We start from the raw sequence: 23040 nt of genomic DNA, 5'->3' as shown, positions 1-23040 counted from the left end.
ATGCGAAGTTTTCTAAGTGTGACTTCTGGATTCGAGAGGTCCACATCCTTGGCCACATTGTGAATGAATCAGGGATACACGTGGATCCTGCAAAGGTTGATGCTATCAAAAATTGGGCGGCACCAAAGACTCCTTCTGAGGTGCTACAATTTCTTGGTCTCGCTGGCTACTATCGTAGATCTATTAAAGACTTCTCGAAGATTGCTCAACCTCTTACTTCATTGACACAGAAAGGCGTTGTGTACTCATGGGAAACGAAACAAGAGGAAGCTTTTCAGCTACTGAAACAGAAACTCTGCAGTGCACCGACCTTGTCTCTACCTGAAGGTACAGAAGACTTTGTAGTATACTGTGATGCTTCCATACAGGGTCTTGGTTGCGTACTGATGCAATGCAACAATGTGATAGCTTACGCCTCTCGACAGTTGAAGGTTCACGAGAGGAATTATACGACACACGACTTGGAGTTGGGGGCCGTAGTATTTGCGCTGAAAATTTGGAGGCATTGCCTGTACGGTACTAAATGCACTATTTATACCGACCACAGGAGCCTTTAGCATATTTTCGACCAAAAGGATTTGAATATGCAACAGCGTCGCTGGGTAGAACTCTTAAATGACTACGACTGTGCAATCAAGTACCATCCGGGTAAGGCTAACGTGGTAGGCGATGCTCTCAGTCGAAAGGAATTGAAACCCAAACGTGTTTGTGTAACACCCCGAAAATATAAAACTTTATATTAGAATTATATAAAGTATAAATAAATGAGAATTTACCAACTAGAAATTTTAACCTAGTTGGTTAATAGTTTAGAAATAATCTATAGTAGGGTTAAAAGCCACTAAATTAAATGTTGATCAAAATGGAGGGACCTAGGTTGTCAAAATTTGAAACTTGTATTACTAAGTTAGTAAAACAAAACCAAACACCCCATTTTGAGGTGTTGGTCGATCAGGAGCAAGAAAAGGGGGCGATCCCCACTCTCAAACCCTAACTTCACCAAATTGATCAATTGAAGGTTAATCCTTGCCCCAAATCGAAATCTGAATAGAGATTCGTGATCCTCATCACAAGGGGATTACAAGGTATGTGGAATTTCATGAAATCTCTCAACTTGAAATTCTCATATAATTGGGATAATCTGAAATTAGGGTTGCATGCATATGTTATGATGAATTAAGAACAACTATAGTGTCTAGGAACAAATCCTAGACAAACACAAGCTGAAATTATGCAGAATTTTGATGGAAACTATGATCACCATTGTAGGTGATTAGTGGGTTATGTGTATTTGGAATGAACACTAGGAAATAGATTGTTAATCTAGTGTAATTTGGCAATTTTGAAATGATTCCAGAAATTAGAAGCTTACAATCATGTAAAATGGTAGATTTATGTGAAATTATTTCTTAATGATAAACTAAAGATGTGATGTATAATCATGTAAAAATCTGCTCATGAAGTGTTTGTTGAAATGCCTCTATGAAGGCTTAAAACTGAAATTTCAAGTTGAAACGCGTAATCACGATGTTTGGTGTAATATGCGAATTATAATTTCAAAAGAGAGTTTTAAACATATGATAAATGAACTCTATAGGAACGGGCGCAGGAGCGTCAAGCGGACAAGCGGGCGGTGAACCACGTTTAAAAGGCCTACTTTGAAGGTATGTAACTTGTTCCGTTACAATTAAGTATGTGTTGATGTTTATAATATGTGTAGTGAATTTTAGAATAAAGGTTGTTTTGAATTAAAGCGGCGATGTCGCTATATTGAATAGTTGGTTCAAAATTTGGTTGGGATTCGTTGGTAGTCGTCATATAGGAGGATTCCTTAGACGAGCCAAACGGGTCGAATAATCAAATAAAGCATGGATTTTGCTTAGTAATATGATTGATTTGTTTATTGTTATTGATTAAACATTGAGTTATTAAAACACGATAAATCACTATGTTGGTTTGTTAGAATAAGAATTCGAGAAAAGTGTGTAGGCAAAACAAACAAAATGCCAAAGCTCATATGTGCAGGATCTACCGTAAGTTACGGTGTCACCGTAACTTACGGTAGAGATCAGAAGGCTACGGTGGGATTCCCCTGGTTTACGGTGAATCAAAAATTTCCAGAACCTACCGTAACTTACGGTGACACCGTAAGTTACGGTGGAACTTAGAAAGTTGTAAAAATTTCTTTTATATCATACTTTGATGTCGGATCTTGCATCTATATATTATACGAAAAGGTTATAACTAACATTTTAGTGGTTTTAACCATAGGTAACAAGATGGATCTTGCGGTTGGCGATCAAGCACATGATGAAGAACCGAACACCACATTTTGAAGCTTCCGCAATGTTTTAATCTTTAGTAGTCTTTGTGTATGGGTTGTAAACACTTGTTAAACTACTTTTGAAATGTTTTAACTTAGTCTTTAGTTGACTAAGGTTGACGTACTTATGAACTCCGTTAACGAATTGTCATGTTATTAAAACAATATTTTAATAGAAATGATGTATTTTATTATTAAAAACAAGTTAAAAATCTAGGGTGTTACAAGTTGGTAATCAGAGCTTAAGGTTGTCAACAAAGTGTTCGGTTCAAGCTTGATCGACCGTCCGGTAAGAATTAACTTATTATGTTAATTAATCATGTCTTATGTAAGGAATGAGAAACGAGTTGATATGCATGGGAAGAGCGTGTTAACACACTCAAACCCGGAAAGTGCATTAAATGTGAACGGTTAAAGCAAGTTGAGAACTTGGCTAAACCGAAACAAATGAAGCAAGGTTATAAATGAAATGTTTAATGTTTAAATGTAAACATTTCAGTTTCAAGATGTTTGATGGGAATGATGATAATCCGGTGCAAACAAACACCGAACAAATGAAAGAAATAATTGCCGAAGAGGTAGGAAAGGCAATTGAAGGCAGTCTATCCGGGTTTATAGACAAGATTCAAAGCACGGTGTTGTCACTCGTAGAAGAACGAGTTAAAAGGTTGGAGGATACTGTCAACCTTATGAAAGACAAAACTAGAGAACGCAAGGGGTGTTCGTACAAGGAATTCATGGCGTGTAAACCGCCAATCTACAACGGGGAGGTTGACCCGATAATTTGTCAAAGATGGATAAGCTACGTTGAAGGAGTGTTTGAGCGAACTCATTGTGACGTAAGTGACTACGTTGCTTACGGAACGGGTCAATTGAGAAATCAAGCCAAGGATTGGTGGGATAACAAGAAGAAGGAAATGTGAGCCGAAGCGGCGAGGGCTATGACTTGGGACGAGTTTAAGGTACCATTCCTTAAACACCACAGTCCCAAAGCGGTTATTAACAGAATCAAAGAAGAATTCATCCAGCTAAGACAAAAGGGTGAAACAATTGATAAGATCACGGGCATCTTCATGGATAAGCTGAGATTTTGTGACGAGTTAGTCACCACTGAAGAGCAAAGATATACTACTATTACAACATGCTGAGTGCCGAGTACCGGGAATTTATGACTCCGTCAAAATACGAAACCCTCACGGAGATTATCAACACCGCCCGGGAGCGGGAAATCGAGTTAAGGAAACAAGTGGAGAGAGGTGAACGAAGGGCACAGGATGTGAATCCAAGCCCTACAAAGAAAGCTAGAACTACAGAATCGGGAAAGAAAGTGGATGCTAAAGGCGGGTCGCCGAGTTGCAAAGTGTGTGGTAAAGGGCAAAAAGGCGAGTGCCGCTTCAAGGACAAGCCGTGCCCGGTATGTGGGAAGACGGGGCACACCGCATCACTATGTCCCGGGAAAGTTTCTGTATGCTACAAGTGTTTTCAACCCGGTCATAAGAAATCTGAATGTCCCGAGTTGGTGGAAAAAAGGGACACAAAGGAGTCTCCAACAAAAGCCCCCAAAGCGAAGGCTAGGTCCTTCCAACTTACCGCGGCTGAAGCAAAGACAGAACCCGATGTGGTTTCAGGTATATTCACAATTAACTCAATTCCAGCACGTGTATTGTTTGATACGGGTGCGAATAAATCCTTCATTTCGCATGGGTTTATTCGACATCCTTCATTTGTACTGACGAAATTACCTGTGCCCTTAGAAGTCGAAATAGGGGACAATAAAAGTTTTATAGTTTGTGATGTTTGTCGAGGCTGCAAATTAAGCATCGACGATGAGGAATACTTGATAGACCTAATCCCGATGTCAATGGGGGAATTTCAAGTAGTCGTTGGGATGGACTGGCTAGCCCAACACCATGCAAAAGTTGTGTGTTTCCGTAAAGAGATAAAACTAATATCTCCGAGCGGGAAACACGTCACCATTTATGGTGAAAAAGGAGGCAACCCCATAGTGTGCTCAATGTTGAAAGCTCACAAACTTATGAAGCAAGGATGCAAGGCATTTATGATATACGCGAATGAGCCCGAGAAAGAATCGCGGAAGATTGAAGATGTACCGGTAGTACGAGATTATGAATATGTGTTTCCAGAGGATTTACCGGGGATACCGCCTGAACCGGAAGTAGAGTTCGGAATCGAACTGGTTCCGGGCGCAAAACCCGTAGCTAAAGCACCATACCGACTCGCGCCGTCGGAATTACAAGAGTTGATGTCCCAAATCCAAGACCTGCTTGATAAGGGATTCATTAGGCCGAGTGTGTCTCCTTGGGGCGCACCGGTGTTGTTCGTAAGAAAGAAAGATGGAAGCATGCGTATGTGTATCGATTACCGGGAGTTAAACAAACTCACGATAAAGAACCGATAACCGCTTCCGAGGATAGATGATTTGTTCGACCAATTACAAGGTGCGAATTGGTTTTCAAAAATTGACCTTAGGTCTGGGTATCACCAACTAAGGGTCAAAGAAGAAGATGTGCCGAAGACGGCTTTCCGCACGAGATACGGACATTACGAATTCCTCGTAATGTCATTTGGGCTAACAAATGCACCCGCGACCTTCATGGACCTCATGAACCGGGTTTGCAAGCCAATGTTGGACAAGTCGGTCATCGTGTTTATCGATGATATCTTGGTGTATTCGAAAAGTGAAGCTGAACACGCACACCACTTACGAGAAGTGTTAGAGACACTTAGGCAGGAAAGGCTGTATGCGAAATTCTCTAAGTGTGCCTTTTGGTTACAAGAGGTACAATTTCTTGGCCACGTTATAAGTGCTGACGGAGTATTGGTGGATCCGTCCAAGATTGAGGCTGTGTCGAAATGGAATCCCCCAAAGAACCCTTCGGAAATTAGAAGCTTTTTGGGGCTTGCGGGATACTATAGGAGATTCATTCAAGATTTCTCCAAGATTGCGTTACCGCTAACAAAGCTAACCCAAAAGAAAGAGAAGTTCATTTGGGGTGTCGATCAAGAAAGAGCGTTTCAAACGCTAAAAGAGAAGTTAACACAAGCTCCGGTACTGACATTGCCGGACGGGGTCGAAGATATGGTAGTTTATTCGGATGCTTCACTGTCGGGGCTTGGATGCGTTCTGATGCAACGGGGCAAAGTTATAGCTTATGCCTCGAGACAATTGAAGATACACGAGAAGAAATATCCTACACACGACCTTGAATTGGCTGCGGTGGTATTTGCCTTAAAAATATGGAGGCACTACCTATACGGGGTAAAGTGTACCATATACACCGATCACAAGAGCTTAAAATACTTTTTCGATCAGAAAGAGTTAAATATGCGACAAAGGCGATGGCTGGAAACGGTGAAAGAATACGATTGTGAAATACATTATCACCCCGGAAGGGCTAATGTGGTGGCGGATGCTCTGAGCAGAAAAGCGGACTATGTCCCAATACGAGTAAGATCGATGCAACTCGTGGTGACCTCGGGTATACTTGAACGTATTCGAGAGGCGCAATTAGAAGCGATGAAAGAAGGGAATTGGAAGAAACAAAGAATAATAGGCCAGTTGAAAGATTTGTCGGATGGGAATAACGGGTTGAAGACTCGATCCGGAAGGATATGGGTCCCACATACTTGTGGAGTGAAAGCGCTTCTACTTAATGAGGCTCATAAATCCCGTTATTCAATTCATCCGGGTGCGACCAAGATGTATAATGATTTGAAACAAAATTATTGGTGGCCCGGAATGAAGAGGGATGTGGCGAAGCATGTGGAAAAATGTTTGACATGTTTACAAGTTAAGGCGGAGCACCAGAAACCATACGGCAAACTCCAACCGTTAGAAATTCCGGTTTGGAAATGGGAACATATTACAATGGACCTATTAACCAAGTTGCCTAAAACGAGCCGTGGTTTCGATGCCATATGGGTAGTGGTAGATAGATTGACGAAGAGTGCTCACTTTATTCCGATCCGTGAGACTTATACGTCAGAAAAGATGTCAGAGGTTTACACGAATGAAATAATAGCACGTCATGGGGTGCCGGTATCCATTGTGTCTAATAGGGATACCCGTTTTACTTCGAAATTTTGGCGGGAATTCCAAGAAAAAATGGGGACTAAATTGTTCATTAGCACTGCTTATCATCCACAAACGGATGGGCAGAGTGAAAGAACAATACAAACGTTGGGAGATATGCTGCGGGCATGCATTATTGACTTCGGAGGTAGTTGGGATGTCCATCTATCCTTGGTCGAATTTGCATATAACAATAGCTATCACACGAGCATTAAAATGGCCCCGTATGAATTGTTATATGGCCAAAAATGTCGAACCCCGGTATGTTGGGGAGAAGTGGGTCCACGAGGGATAGCACCTACTGATATAATCCGAACTACAAATAAGAAAATCGACATAGTTCGGGCACACTTGAAAGCGGCTCAAGACAGGCAAAAGGCGTATGCGGATAAAAGGAATAGGCCAATTGAATTTCAGGTTGGAGACATGGTTATGCTGAAAGTTTCCCCATGGAAAGGCATTATTAGATTCCGAAAAAGGGGGAAACTAAGCCCGAGATTTGTTGGGCCATTCAGGATCACTGAACGGGTTGGTAAAGTAGCTTATCGTCTCGAATTACCCGAGGAGTTGAGTGGGATTCATAGCACGTTCCACGTGTCGCACCTCCGAAAATGTTTGGCCGACGAAACTACTCATATCCACTATGATGATATCGAGGTGGATAACAGCCTCAACTATGCAGTAAAACCAATTGCGATTTTAGATCGTAAAGAGAAAAGTTTGAGGAACAAGGTGATTAACCAAGTCAGGGTCAAATGGGAGCACAAGAAAGGTTCGGACACCACGTGGGAGCCCGAAGAGGAGATGCGACGTCTCCACCCAACATTATTTGGTACGTACTTCGGTTTCGGGGACGAAACCCTTTTAAGGGGGGTGGACTTGTAACACCCCGAAAATATAAAACTTTATATTAGAATTATATGAGTATAAATAAATGAGAATTTACCAACTAGAAATTTTAACCTAGTTGGTTAATAGTTTAGAAATAATCTATAGTAGGGTTAAAAGCCACTAAATTAAATGTTGATCAAAATGGAGGGACCTAGGTTGTCAAAATTTGGAACTTGTATTACTAAGTTAGTAAAACAAAACCAAACACCCCATTTTGAGGTGTTGGTCGATCAGGAGCAAGAAAAGGGGGCGATCCCCACTCTCAAACCCTAACTTCACCAAATTGATCAATTGAAGGTTAATCCTTGCCCCAAATCGAAATCTGAATAGAGATTCGTGATCCTCATCATAAGGGGATTACAAGGTATGTGGAATTTCATGAAATCTCTCAACTTGAAATTCTCATATAATTGGGATAATCTGAAATTAGGGTTGCATGCATATGTTATGATGAATTAAGAACAACTATAGTGTCTAGGAACAAATCCTAGACAAACACAAGCTGAAATTATGTAGAATTTTGATGGAAACTATGATCGCCATTGTAGGTGATTAGTGGGTTATGTGTATTTGGAATGAACACTAGGAAATAGATTGTTAATCTAGTGTAATTTGGCAATTTTGAAATGATTCTAGAAATTAGAAGCTTACAATCATGTAAAATGGTAGATTTATGTGAAATTATGGCTAAATGATAAACTAAAGATGTGATGTATAATCATGTAAAAATCTGCTCATGAAGTGTTTGTTGAAATGCCTCTATGAAGGCTTAAAACTAAAATTTCAAGTTGAAACGCATAATCACGATGTTTGGTGTAATATGCGAATTATAATTTCAAAAGAGAGTTCTAAACATATGATAAATGAACTCTATAGGAACGGGCGCATGAGCGTTAAGCGGACAAGCGGGCGGCGAACCACGTTTAAAAGGCCTACTTTGAAGGTATGTAACTTGTTCCGTTACAATTAAGTATGTGTTGATGTTTATAATATGTGTAGTGAATTTTAGAATAAAGGTTGTTTTGAATTAAAGCGGCGATGTCGCTATATTGAATAGTTGGTTCAAAATTTGGTTGGGATTCGTTGGTAGTCGTCATATGGGAGGATTCCTTAGACGAGCCAAACGGGTCGAATAATCAAATAAAGCATGGATTTTGCTTAGTAATATGATTGATTTGTTTATTGTTATTGATTAAACATTGAGTTATTCAAACACGATAAATCACTATGTTGGTTTGTTAGAATAAGAATTCGAGAAAAGTGTGTAGGCAAAACAAACAAAATGCCAAAGCTCATATGTGCAGGATCTACCGTAAGTTACGGTGTCACCGTAACTTACGGTAGAGATCAGAAGGCTACGGTGGGATTCCCATGGTTTACGGTGAATCAAAAATTTCCAGAACCTAGCGTAACTTACGGTGACACCGTAAGTTACGGTGGAACTTAGAAAGTTGTAAAAATTTCTTTTATATCATACTTTGATGTCGGATCTTGCATCTATATATTATACGAAAAGGTTATAACTAACATTTTAGTGGTTTTAACCATAGGTAACAAGATGGATCTTGCGGTTGGCGATCAAGCACATGATGAAGAACCGAACACCACATTTTGAAGCTTCCGCAATGTTTTAATCTTTAGTAGTCTTTGTGTATGGGTTGTAAACACTTGTTAAACTACATTTGAAATGTTTTAACTTAGTCTTTAGTTGACTAAGGTTGACGTACTTATGAACTCCGTTAACGAATTGTCATTTTATTAAAACAATATTTTAATAGAAATGATGTATTTTATTATTAAAAACAAGTGAAAAATCTAGGGTGTTACAGTTTGCACCTTGCAGCTCACCATTCATTCTAACCTACCTGACCAGATCCGTTCGGCTTAGGCCCCTGGCGTTGAAGGAAGAAAACTATGAAGCTGAGTATTTACGGGGTATGGAGAAACGACTAGAGAAAAGATCAGATGGCATTTAGTATTTTATGGAGCGGATATGGATTCCATTGTTTGGTAACCTTAGAGAACTTGTGATGGACGAAGCACACAAATCTCAATACTCTGTTTACCCAGGTTCAGATAAGATGTATCAGGACCTCAAAGTTATGTATTGGTGGCCGAAAATGAAAGCTCACATCGCGAATTATGTGAGTAAATGTTTAACCTGCTCGAAAGTTAAAGTGGAATACCAGAAACCGTCTGGATTGCTGCAACAACCAGAAATACCCATGTGGAAGTGGGAGGAAATCGCAATGGATTTCGTCACAAGTTTGCCGAGAACTCAAAACGGAAATGATACCATTTGGGTGATCGTTGATCTTCTCACGAAGTCAGCACCCTTTCTGGCAATCAAGGAAACAGATAAGTTCTCTCAACTAGCCGCTGTCTATCTTAAGGAGGTGGTTTCTAGGCACGGGGTGCCGACATCTATTATTTCTTACCGTGACCCGCGTTTCATCTCAGATTTATGGCAGTCGATGCACAAATCATTCGGCTAGCGTCTCGATATGAGCACTGCTAATCACCCGCAGACGGATGGTCAAAGTGAGCGAACCATCTAGACACTTGAAGACATGCTGCGAGCATGTGTGATTGATTTTGGTAAAGGCTGGGAGAAACATTTGCCATTGATCGAGTTCTCCTACAACAACAGTTACCATACCAGCATTCAGGCAGCTCCATTCGAAGCATTGTATGGACGGAAATGCCGTTCACCCCTCTGTTGGGCTGAGGTGGGTGACAGCCAGGTTACAGGCCCGAAACTTGTACTTGAAACCTTTGAGAAAATTATTTAGATCAGGAATCGTATGGCGGCAGCGCATGATCGTCAGAAAAGCTACGTCGATAAGCGTAGAAAACCTTTGGAGTTCGAAGTTAATGATCGCGTTATGTTGAAGGTCTCACCCTGGAAGGGTGTGGTGCGTTTTGGGAAACGCGGCAAATTAAACCCTCGTTATGTAGGGCCATTTAAAATTCTGGAGCGAATTCGTAAAGTGGCCTACAAGTTGGAGTTACCTGCTAAGTTAGGTAACGTCCATGATGTGTTCCATGTGTCGCAATTAAAGAAGTGTTTGTCTGATGAAACACTGGTGGTACTGTTTCAAGAGCTGAAGATCGACGACAAGTTGCAATTTGTCGAAGAACCAATAGAAATTATGGACCGGGAGGTCAAGGTCCGTAAGCACAGCCGTATTCCGATTGTGAGAGTTCGTTGGAACTCAAGACGTGGACCGGAGTTCACATGGGAACACGAGGATCAGATGAAGCTTAAATACCCACATTTATTCCCTGATGACAAGTCTAAGTCTGACAAACCTAAGCCTGGCACAACTAGTGAATTTCGGGACGAAATTCCCAATCAAGTTGGGGATGATGTGGCACTCGCGGAAAATGCACAATCATCTTGATCTAACACCGTACTGTTTTGGGGTTGCTTATCAAATTTCGGGACAAAATTTCTTTCAAGTTGGGGATGATGTGACAACCCGAGTTTTCAAGGTCTTTCCTCGGCACGTTATTTGTTTACAAACTCTGTTACAGTATATTGTTTGTATATGAGTTGCATTTTGGTTTGCTTAGATATTAAACTTGACAAATTTAGGAACTGTTAAAACATAACTCGATGAAACACTTGGGTGTTTCGTCACAAACCATAACCGACAAAACATGAGTTTCGCCATCACCAAGCTCAACGAGACCTGAGTTTCGTCTGAGATAACCTTTTCCATGTAGGGCTTCTGCCCAGATGAGGCCCAAACATGTCTCGATTATATATACACGTAGAATGTCAGTTAGCGAACCCTAGAACCCTCCCTTCTGTGCGACAGCAACCTTGAGTCCTCAAAGCCCTCTTTATCGATCAATTTATTGTTCCTCCTATCTCGGTTAGTGTTTAACCATTACTGATTATCGGATTGAAATTATTATTGACTGTTTGCTTTGAAATCGTTAGTTACTAATTGCTATGTGATGCTTGGTGTCTTGATTATGGTAATCGTATTAATAAGGATTGTTAGCCCGGTCTCCGTATTCTTGATGTTAACAAACCGCTAGACTTATGTGATTATCAGTAACAGTCGGGTATGATGTGTTAGATTAGGGTTGCATGATTAAAGATGTAGCCATGATATATAAACGATTCAGTCAGATTGATAAATTGACGATATGTGTATTTGAATTATTAAGGCACTTGTTGCATGTTTTTGTTAATTGAGAAATGAATGATCGATCTATGATTATGGTGAAACTGTCGATGATGATTAGGGTTCTAGAACATCTCAAATTGTGATCATTGAATCTGTAACTGTTAACTCCACGAAACATAGGAGTTTCACCACATCACATGTCGACGGAACCTAGGAGTTTCGCCAATAAACATCCCGACGAAAGATAACCTTTCGTCACCATGGTTTTTCGTCGGGTAAGTATGTGAATTGAATAGTAGGTGCATGAATTGTTGATTTTGATAAATACGTGTGTGTGTATACAATCTTTGTGATATGCCAATGAGAATGAGAAACATAGTTTGACTAGCGGGTATAGCAAACCAACCTGTTATGTTCTGTGTAACTTGTGTTAAGCACATGAGATGTGAACTTGTATTAGAAAGTTATACTAGCCAACTGATTTACTGTGAACTATTGTGTGTGATGCAACCTGTGTGAAAGCAATAACTTGTTAAATCGTGAAACTGATATTCATTCGTAACAACGTTAGGGTTGATTGATTAACTTGGAAACAAAAAACTAAACAAACCGAGCAAACCAAAGTGAGTTCACTACTCTTTTTCCAAGCATGCATCCCGGGGAGGGATATCAGATAACGTTCCGGGGAGGAATGTCAGGTTATTGGGATGTTTGTTATTACACTTATTTCTATCATATAAGACCCCTTACATCTACCGATAGTTGCCGGGGAGGCAACGAGGTTATTAGTTGATAGCGCTATTAAGTTTGGCACCCTCACACCGTACCGGGGAGGACGGGCGTGAAATAATTATCTTAAAGCCTGACCAATGTTTTGATAGAGATATTGGGGTTGGGCAAATAAATCTAGTAGCCATCTGCGGTAATCGAGTTAATAACAACATCAAATCAAATCGTTGAACTGTTTTATACACATATCTGGTAACTAAACGCGTTAACAAAACTTTGAACTCACCAGCGTCGTCTGACACACTTGTCTGCATGCTTGCAGGTTGTTAGAATCTTGATTATGGACTTGCTATCTGGGAGTGCTAGAGTGGTCATGGATCGAGACTCTTGGATACTTGCTTCGTTGATTATGAACACTTGTTTTGAAACAATTGACTTACAGTTTACATTATGCTTCTGCTGAACAACTACTTTGGTTTAACTTATGTCTTGGATTTATGTTTTGAAAGTAATGGAATGATTTATTTAAATTTTATGCATAGTTCAATGTGATTGGCGGCTTGGATCCTGGTACGTCACACGCCCCGCTGTGATTCCGCATGTGGTATTTTGGGGGTGTGACATCGAACCTTGCTCTCGGTTGTGTTCTCATGCAACGGAACAAGGTTATCGCTTACGCATCTCGTCAGCTCAAGATCCATGAGAAGAATTATACAACCCATGACCTCGAGCTTGGTGCAGTTGTTTTTGCGTTGAAGATTTGGCGACACTACCTATATGGTACCAAGTGTTGGATCGATCCGGTGACCCTAAACAGTCAAGTTGAGTAGTTCATCATCATTTACCAAGGCAGAATCAATGCAAACAATGTCAAACAGCTTGTTCCTTTTCAATTCCTTTTCTGTTACTAAAATCCTGAGCTTTTACACGTTCAAATGACAAACGGACAGCACCTTGACTTAGAATACAAGATCAGATTCCGCTCCAAATGACACACACAATTCCTATTTATAGATGAGGTGATTCCGCTTGAAACAGTCTCAAGCGGACCCTGATTTCGCTTCAAACATACTCAAGCGAAACCTCCATGTTAAGTTCAAGTGAAACCTTAATACTTCTGATTTCGCTTGAAATGACAATATGTCATTTCAAGCGGAATTACCCACTAAATTACGCTTTCTTGATTTCTGTGCACTGATCTATCCTATCTAGACATAAGACTCGATAAAGACGATGTTAACAGACACTGGATGCACCAACAGACTCCCCCTTGGATGTTGACGTAGTCTTCGGCGTCGAGTCTTCAGTCTTTATCTCTTTCCAAATTGTCTTTCTTGTAAAAGCTTTCTTCAGACTTTAATCTTCAAGCTCCCCTTTGAGTGTCGATCCAGTATCTAGAATCCCCCTTTCACAGACTCCCCTCTCAATCAGCTAGGATCTAGAATCGTGATCTGGCTCAAAGTTTGATATTTCCATTTCCATGGGGATTTTGCACAACCATAACCTGTTTCTCAAACATATAACATTACAAAATATTGACTTTCAACAAAAATCTCATAATCTATCAGCTTTAGAAATCCGCTTAAGTATTCAGGTCCAAGTTAATGACCCTGATTACTCAATTAATCTACCAAGTCCAACTTAATGACCTTGGTTGATTTCAGACAAAACAAACTGATTTCTGTTCAAGATTTTCAAACATTTTCTGAAAATTACAAGTTTCAAGTTAATGAACTTGATTTTGACTTTTCAACAATCAGATCTTAACAAGATAAGCTCTTCTCATCCTCCAGTCCAGAAACTTCCTGCATCTGCTTCAACTTTAAGAATCTAACAATCAACTCTCCACTTTGGTTTATTGGAAAATAAAGCAGAAATGAAAAATCTTTTTGGATTTTATCAAAGTTTCTAAACTAGAAATGAAATACAGAAATTAAAATACAGAATGTAAAGAAAGTAAACTATTTACAAACATATTTTTGGTGAGCGTTGTTGGTGCATGTTTGTGACAACAGCTTAGATTTGGTCTTTGGATATCTTGTAATTGGTTAAACGATAAACGGTTAGCGGGTTTAGCTTTGTAATAGTAAGTTGTAATGTTTGGGCTAACTAAACCCAAAGGATTGGGTGATGGGGGCGAATTCGGCCTGTCCAATTCGCAGCCCATGAGGTTTAACCTAGTCCAACTTGTAAACCTTGTGGTATATAAACAAGGTTAGACATTAGGGTTTAGGTTAATCAGTCAATCAGCCTAAACAGTATTTGTGAGAGAGAATTCGTGAGAGCACTAGGCTTGGACGAAATTAGGGTTTGTGAGGGATCTTGATTGATTGTAATCAGTTTGATAGATAATCAATAAAGATCCAGTTTGAAAGTGATTGCTGATTTCATGTTCCTACACGTTTTCTGCTAATTCTGATCAAGAGGATTCCGCACTCTTGATTGGAAAGACGATTCTGTGAAGATCCATAACATCAAGGGGACCTACAATTGGTATCAGAGCGTTAGGCTCTTGATTGCTCGGTTCAGAATTGTTTGCTGCAGAAACAGGGAGTAAAATTTCGAAATTTTTGAAACCTGATAATTAGGGTTTTTAAAATTTTCGAAAATCTTTGTGTGTTTAATTTTAATTTTCGAATTTTGTTGGCTGTTTTGATATTCTGGTTTGTTTGATTGCTGTTTTGCAGGTTTTAGGGTTTGCAGGACTGTTTTTGGTTGATTGTTTGAAGGTTTTTGGCTGGAAACACTTGAAGATTCGAAGATTGTTCTTCGCGTTCTTCGTTCTGTTTCTTGTTGATTTTCAAAAATCACTGATAATTTGCTTGTTTTGATTTTGCAGAAAGTTGTTAGGAAAATCAGAAAATCATCAAAAATTTCGATTAGATTGAGTTTCCTTAGTTACTGGCGAAATTGACTGGAGAAATTAACTGACTTGCGAAATTGACTGATCTGCGAATTTAACTAGCAAAATTACCGGCGAAGTTAAATCCAAAGGCGACTTTGGTAACCCTGTTATTTTCCACAGCGAAATTATCACGGTTTTCGGCGAATTTACTGGTCGTCGTAATAGCGAAGTCGACCAGCGAATTTGTGAACTTGACAGCGAAATAGACCAGCATAATTACCAGCAAATTTAAGTGACCCAGCAAATTTAACAGCATAACCTAGCGAACTTACCAGTTGACCAGCGAAATTATCATTTAACCAGCGAATTTAGCAGCAAAATTAAGAGGCGGAATTTCAATTGGCAAGCGTCGAAAATTTTTCAGTGTTTTGCAAATAGAAATTGATCCATAGCTCGTTTGACAGAACCGTTTGCACCGTTGAACTCGTGTGATTTTTAGGACAAAAAAAAAAGTCTGGAAAATCCCGAATTCGGTTTTTGACATTATATATCATTGGATTCGTCTTTTCGAGACGATTCTAACGGTGTAATTTGGTAACCACTGTTTTCGGACGACTTTTGTACGGTTTTCTCAGTCTGTTAACGTTAAAATGTCAAACATGTCTACTTTGAACGAGTTGTTGAAGATGGATCATGAGGTTGGTACTACCAACAAACCACCTAAGATGATGAAGGTGGAGAATTATCTGACATGGAAGGATCGTTTTCAGTCCTTCATTAAATATCAGGATACGCGCATGTGGATATGCATCGAAGATGGGTACGTGAATCCTACACACGACTTTGAGGGCAGACCACGTAGAACTGAATATGTGAACATGCAAGATAACGATAAAAAGATGTATGAGGCTGAAAAGAGAGCCTTGGCTGCAATCAAAATGTCGTTACCTGATAGCATCAAACATACCTTCAAGAAGTACACTAACTCAAAGGATATGTGGGATGCTTTGGAGAAAAGATACGCTGGAAATGCTGATGTCAAGAAGAACAAGGTTGATCTACTGAAGAAGCAGTTCGCTGTTTTCAAGTACATGAAGCATGAGTCACTTGAAGACGTCATCACTCGTTACTACCATCTGATGTCAGAAATGGACAATTATGAGCGATTGCTATTCTGAAGTAGAGAAGAATGACAAGCTGCTAGATGCTTTGCCTACTAAGTGGGATATCTACACTCTAATGATCAAGGGTGAAGCTGATTATGAAACAAAAGAGCTTGAAGAGGTAGTAGGAAAGTTGAGAGCTTATGAGCTCAGCATGAAGAAGAAAGATACTGGATATGATCAGGTTCAAGATCCGACTGTTTACAATGGGCTTACATCTTCTTCATCTCACAACGCTTCTAGCGACTCTGCTACTGCGTTTTTATCATGTGAGAATGAGCAGGTTATGGTGAATCAGGATGGTGATGTGTGTTTTGTTGCTGCTTTAGGAGGATCATCAGGAGTTAAGAAAACATCAGCTTCTAAGCTGAGTACTACTGCTAAGTCAATGCCAATGAGTGTGAAGTCTGCTGAAGAGCATCTGGCTCTACTTGCTTCGTTTGTTGCTTCCTATGAAAACTATATTCAGGGAAAGATTTCTGATCCTGCTACTTTAGATGAAGACTATGATCAGATTGACCCTGATGATCTTGAAGAGATGGATTTGCAATGGCAAATGGCCATGATTTCTAGGCGTGTGAAAAGGTTCATGAACAGAACAGGAAGCAAGTTTGTGGGAAGGAGTGTTGGTTTCGACAAGACCAAAGTGAGGTGCTTTAATTGTCAAAGTTATGGGCACTTTGCTAGGGAATGTCAGAAACAAAAGCAAGATAATTCGAGCCAGAGTTCAAACAACAGGAATGCATCAAACAACTCTAGCTCAAAGGCGTTGATCTCTACTGCAAGAGAGGGTTCATATGATTGGAGCATTCACTTAGAAAATGATGGGGATGTCACTCAAGCATTCATGGCAGAGATTACTCCAGTCGATGAGGGTGAAGCTAAAGTAGATGATGCAGAAGTGAAAGTGGATGCTGAGGTGAAGGTAGAGAATAGAGCTGAAGAAAAGAAGGTTGATCAGACAACAGGTGCTGAAGATGAAAAACAAAAGTCTGAATATGAAAAAGAAGCTGAGGAAAAGGATGCTAAGTATAAACAATTGGAAGCTCAGCTTGCAGCTCTAATGGCCAACCTTGACAAACAAACAGGAGAGGTAAAGTCTAATTCTGTGTGTTTAAAATGTCATGAACTACAGGGTGAGGTTGACAGGTTGTCTGCACAAAACAAAAGTTTGGTAAGCGAGATGTCTAACATTAAAGAATCAAACTTTTTTGCTAAAAGAAATGAAACGTCATACTTGAAGAAAATAAAAGGCTATGAAAGTGAAATTGAAGCCGTAACCTGCAAATTAAATGAAAAACTTCAAGTCATAGACTTAGCTCATGACATGATGGCTGAGAAAACAAAAGAGATTTCTGATAAAAACAAAGAGTTGTCAGATGCTCAACTCAGAATTGTTGAACTTGAAAAGAAATTGGGTCAATTCAGGGATTCTACTTTTGTTATGAAACATATGATGGGTGGGTTAAAGAAGAGTAATGACAAGACTAGTGTGGGATTCCAAGGCTATAATGAAGTCCCACCTCCTCTTAGTCATGATTATTCATTCCTACCTGATGAAGATGAGCTAACAAAGTTTATGTCAACAGCACCAAGTAGTTCCACAGCAAGTCGAGGTGATGAGTCTGAGAGAGGTGATGCTAAGAAGGATAATAACAGCAAACCAGTTTTGAAAAAGAACACTTCACAACCTAAGAATAAAAATTCGACTTTTGCTAAAAAGATAAATTTTGTTCAAGGAAGTGACATGAAAAATGAGACAGCTGTTATTGAAAATGAATCGAACGTAGAGTTTGCTAAAAATAAAAACAAAGAAAATTCTGAAATTAAGCAAACTGAACCAGATTCTTCTAAAGCATCATCATCAAAGCCTGAATCTAGTTCAAAGGCTTCAGATAAGAAGTCTTCGAAGAGGATGTCGTGCTTCAAATGTCACACCAAAGGACATGTAGCTAGCTGTTGTCCTAACAAAAAGAATGAAGCACAAGTGAATGAGAGGAAGAGAGAGAAGTCACCAGAGAAGAGTGGTGATAAGCAGGAGAGAGAGTCAAACTCTCCAAAGAAATCTGCTCCTAAGCAACCAGAGACAGTTGCTGTTGGTGTGGATAAGGCTGAAAAAGGAACTCCACAAGTTCCTCGTTTTCAAAGAAATCAACCTAGATTTCAGCCTAGATCTCCACCAGGCAGATTTGAGAGACCTAGAAGCAGTTCACCAAGAATGAACAACCAAAATACAAATAATTTCAGAAGTCAAGGTCAATATCAAAATCGATACCAAAATAATGGTGGTCGAAATTTTTATAACAATGGCTTTAGAAATTATAATAATAATGCTTCTAGGAATCAAAATCAAAATTTCCAAAGGTCAAATAGTCCAAACACACATAGGAACCCTCAGGACCAAAGACCTAGTGGAAATCAAAATCAAATTCCAACAGGTCTAAGATCCAAGACTCCAGTTAGGAGTAATGGATACTGGATGGATGTTCCGGTGGTTGGTGAATTTGGACGACCCAAGACCATTAAGGCTTGGGTCCCCCAATCTAACTAATTTTTTGGTTGGTGTGTGCAGGAGCTGTTAAGGAGGATTATCAACTTGTGGTATGTTGATAGTGGCTGCTCCAGGCACATGACGGGGGATGCGAGATTGTTGACTGAATTTGAAGATTATGATGGAGGACAGGTGAATTTTGCGGGTGCGAAAGGTGGTAGAATTACTGGACGAGGAAAGGTGACCAATGGGAAGATCACGCTGGACAAAGTGAGCGTGTCACAAGTCTGCGACAAGGGTCACTCGGTCCATTTTACCAAGACTGAAGCATTAGTGTTGAAACCAGGTTTGGAGATACCGGACGATTGGATAGTGATGCGAGCGCCAAGGAGAAATGACACTTATGTCATGGACATGGGTGCTAAGGATCCAACTGCAGTGGTGGCGTGTTTACTATCAAAAGCATCTGAAGCTAAATCGATGTTGTGGCACAGACGCATGGCCCATATTCACTATCGAAAAATGAATTACCTTGTTAAAAATGAGCTAGTGAAAGGGGTTCCATTGCGGAGGTTTCAAGTGGAAGACAAATGTCTTCCATGTCAAAAGGGAAAACAACATAAGAAACCTCATAAATCAAAAACAGTAAATTCCATAGATGCCCCTTACGAATTACTTCACATGGATTTATTCGGTCCAGTGAACGTGAGGAGCATAGGTGGAAAGTACTACTGTTTAGTTGTCACTGATGATTACTCACGTTATTCATGGGTTTTCTTTTTAGGTACAAAAGATGAGACAGCAGAGATGTTGATAGATCTTTTTACAAAATTGGAAAACGTCCATGATGCAAAGATCAAGAGGATAAGTAGTGATAATGGCACGGAGTTCAAGAATCGTATTCTGGATCTCTACTGTCTTCGCAAGGGAATTGAACATCAATATTCTGCTCCTTATACGCCTCAACAGAATGGAGTTGCTGAGAGGAAAAACAGGACGTTGATTGAAGCCTCTAGGACAATGCTTTCAGATTCTAAGCTACCAGTTCTTTTCCGGGGAGAAGCTGTGAATACAGCTTGCTATGTCCTAAACAAAGTTTTGACTGTTAAACGTTTTAACAAAACTTGTCATGAAATAATGTTTAACAAGAAACCAAACTTAGAAGGCTTTGAACCATTTGGATTACCCTGCACCATTGTGCGAAGTAAAGATAAACAAAAATTCGGTGAGGTGGTTGACGAGGGCTACTTTCTAGGTTACGTACCTGGCGCACCGAATAAAAGGGTTTTTAATCTAAAAACTGGTAAAATTGAGGTTGTGTTTAATGTTGAAATTACTTCTTACAAACCTCAACAGTCAACGAGTGGACCAGCTATATTATATGATTATGAAAGTGTTTTTAAATCATTTAATATTCCTGAGTTTTCCAATGCAGATGAGTCTCAGCTGATTCAAACAGTGATAAATGGAGATGATGAAGGTGAGTTCATGCCTAGATCAAATGTTGATATGACAGATGCTCCTGAAACTTCCCAAGATGCTGCTGATACTGATTCAAGTGATGGTGAACCCGAACCCAATCAGGGGGAGGATTTCATTAATCCGTTTGCAAATCAGAATATTGAGGGGGAGGTTGGATCAAACCTGGGTGACAATCTAGTAGTCGATGCTGTTGCAACTACACGAGCAAATAGGGATCATCCAGTTGACATGATACTTGGAGATCCTACTGCAGGTGTTCAGACGAGAAGAAGCATAGCAGCGAATACTGGTTTATTTGTGTCGATTGAGAAGACTGGGATTGTGAACGAATGCTTGTATAGTTTCTTTATTTCCCAAGAGGAGCCGAAGAACATTCATATGGCTCTTAAAGACAATTCATGGGTTGAAGCTATGCAAGAGGAATTGGCCCAGTTTGCTAAGTTGAAAGTTTGGGAGTTGGTTGATCTTCCTAAAGGTGAACGAGAGATTGGCACTAAATGGGTGTTTAGGTGCAAGAAAGATGAAAGAGGTATAGTCACACGAAAGAAGGCTCGATTGGTGGTCAAAGGTTTCAATCAGCAAGAAGGGATAGATTACAATGAGGTGTTTGCACCAGTGGCAAGGTTAGAGGCAATTCGTTTGTTTCTGGCTTTCGCAACTTTCAAGGGCTTCAAAGTTTACCAACTAGACGTGAAGAGTGTGTTTCTTTACGGGAAAGTCCAAGAAGTGGTGTATGTCTCACAACCAGATGGGTTCGTTGATCCAGATTATCCAGATCAAGTGTACAAACTTGATAAGGCTTTGTATGGGTTACATCAAGCTCCCAGGGCGTGGTACGAGACACTGTCTACACATCTGATAAAGAATGGTTTTGAAAGAGGTCAGATTGACAGTACACTGTTCATCAAGAGGAAGAAGGAAGATTTTCTGCTGGTACAGGTGTACGTGGATGACATCATCTTTGGGTCATCTGATGAAAGCATGTGTAAAGAGTTCGAGCAGGTGATGAAGAGCAAGTTCGAAATGAGTGCTATGGGTGAGCTGTCTTACTTTCTGGGATTACAAGTTGAACAGAAGGCGGATGGGATGTTTATTCATCAAACAAAGTATGTGTATGACATTTTGAGTCGGTTCAAAATGAATGATTGCACTACTTCCAACACACCCATATGTGAAAATCACAATCTTGGCCCAGATCATGAAAGTACTGAAGACGTTGATCCTACTCAATACAGGGCAATGATTGGTTCTCTGATGTACTTGACTGCTTCAAGACCTGACATCATGTTTGCCGTATGCTTGTGTGCCAGATATCAGGCGAATCCTAAAGAGTCACACATGAAAGCAGTGAAGTGGATTCTTCGTTACTTGAAGGGGAAACCTAAACTTGGGTTGTGGTATCCAGCTGATAGTGATCTGACGTTTGTTGCTTACACTGACTCAGACTTTGGAGGATGCAAGTCGAACAGAAAGTCTACAACAGGTGGTTGTCAGTTCTTAGGAGGCAGGATCGTGTCTTGGCAATGCAAGAAGCAATCCTGTGTGTCTACCTCTACATGTGAAGCTGAATATATTGCTGCTGGAAGCTGCTGCTCTTAGGTTCTCTGGATACAACAGCAGATGCGCGATTACGGTTTGGATTTCACTCGTACTCCTATTATGATAGACAATAATGCCACTATTTCAATAACTAATAATCCCGTGAACCACAGTCGTACAAAACATATTGACATACGTCATCATTTTATACGGGATTGTGCTGAAAAGAGACTAATTGAATTACATCGAGTCGACACAGAGGATAACCTGGAAGATCTTTATACTAAAGCATTTGACAGGGCTCGCTTTGAACATTTAGTCGAACTCAACGGGATGAGGAATCCTGAATAACTGGTTTTTCATAAGAATTTTTGTAAATAGTTTACTGTTTTTCTTAAAAATCAAAAAAAAAATAGAAAATCAAAAATGAGATTTCACTGTGTGAAAAAGAAGAAATGATAGTACATCAGCAAGTCAGACTGTCACACTGAACTTGAACCATAAATTGCTTAAGTGTGATAGCAGCTTCATTATATGATGTACCAGTAGGCAAAAAGCATGAAATAATCAACTTACCAATGTGATATAAACTTAAATGAACTGAATATGAGTGGGGAACACATTAGTGGTGTATGGTTTAATGACCTTAATTCTTGCGTTGATAGATTGCCAAAATCTGAAGTTTTGGGTCTTTATACTGTTGTTTCAACTAGGGATATCTTGGCTGTCTGTCTGTTAGAACTAAAATTGTACATGACCCCAGGAAAGATAGTCACTTGGAATTAGCTCATTTCTATTTGAATGTCTGTATATTTCCCGATACACACAATTTTGATCTGATTCTGAAATCTTCTCTAAAAAAAGTCGTGTACCTCCTCTGCTGCATCCAGATATATGCTGACCTGGAGGTGCTAGGCAACGACAGCTTCTGCTGCATCCAGATACATGCTGACCTAGCTGTACGTTGTCGCACTATAGATCTAATACACCCGAAAGAGGCCCTCAAGTGCCCAAAAGAAACCCAAGAAACCTATATCAAACTGAGAAAATCTCATTTGATCTGTATATTATATCATCTCTACAAAAGATCTATTCTGTTCTCTTCTCAACCTATTCCCAGTTAAGATTTCAGAATCTGGATTGGACTTGTGAAATATGTGGTAGGGAAGATACTTGCATGATAGAGTGTGCTGTTTATATTTCCAGGATTTGATTAGTACTTATTTGGGTGTTCATAGTTAAGTAATTAAAACATGATAAAACAGTTTATATGCAGAACTAGACACAGTCAGGATATCTTAAAGGATGAATTCAGTATACTCACCTACTACGATGAATCTTT

Source organism: Helianthus annuus, chromosome 6 (genome assembly GCF_002127325.2).
Source record: "Helianthus annuus cultivar XRQ/B chromosome 6, HanXRQr2.0-SUNRISE, whole genome shotgun sequence".
In the NCBI taxonomy this organism is placed as follows: domain Eukaryota; kingdom Viridiplantae; phylum Streptophyta; class Magnoliopsida; order Asterales; family Asteraceae; genus Helianthus; species Helianthus annuus.
This window is presented reverse-complemented; position numbering follows the sequence as displayed.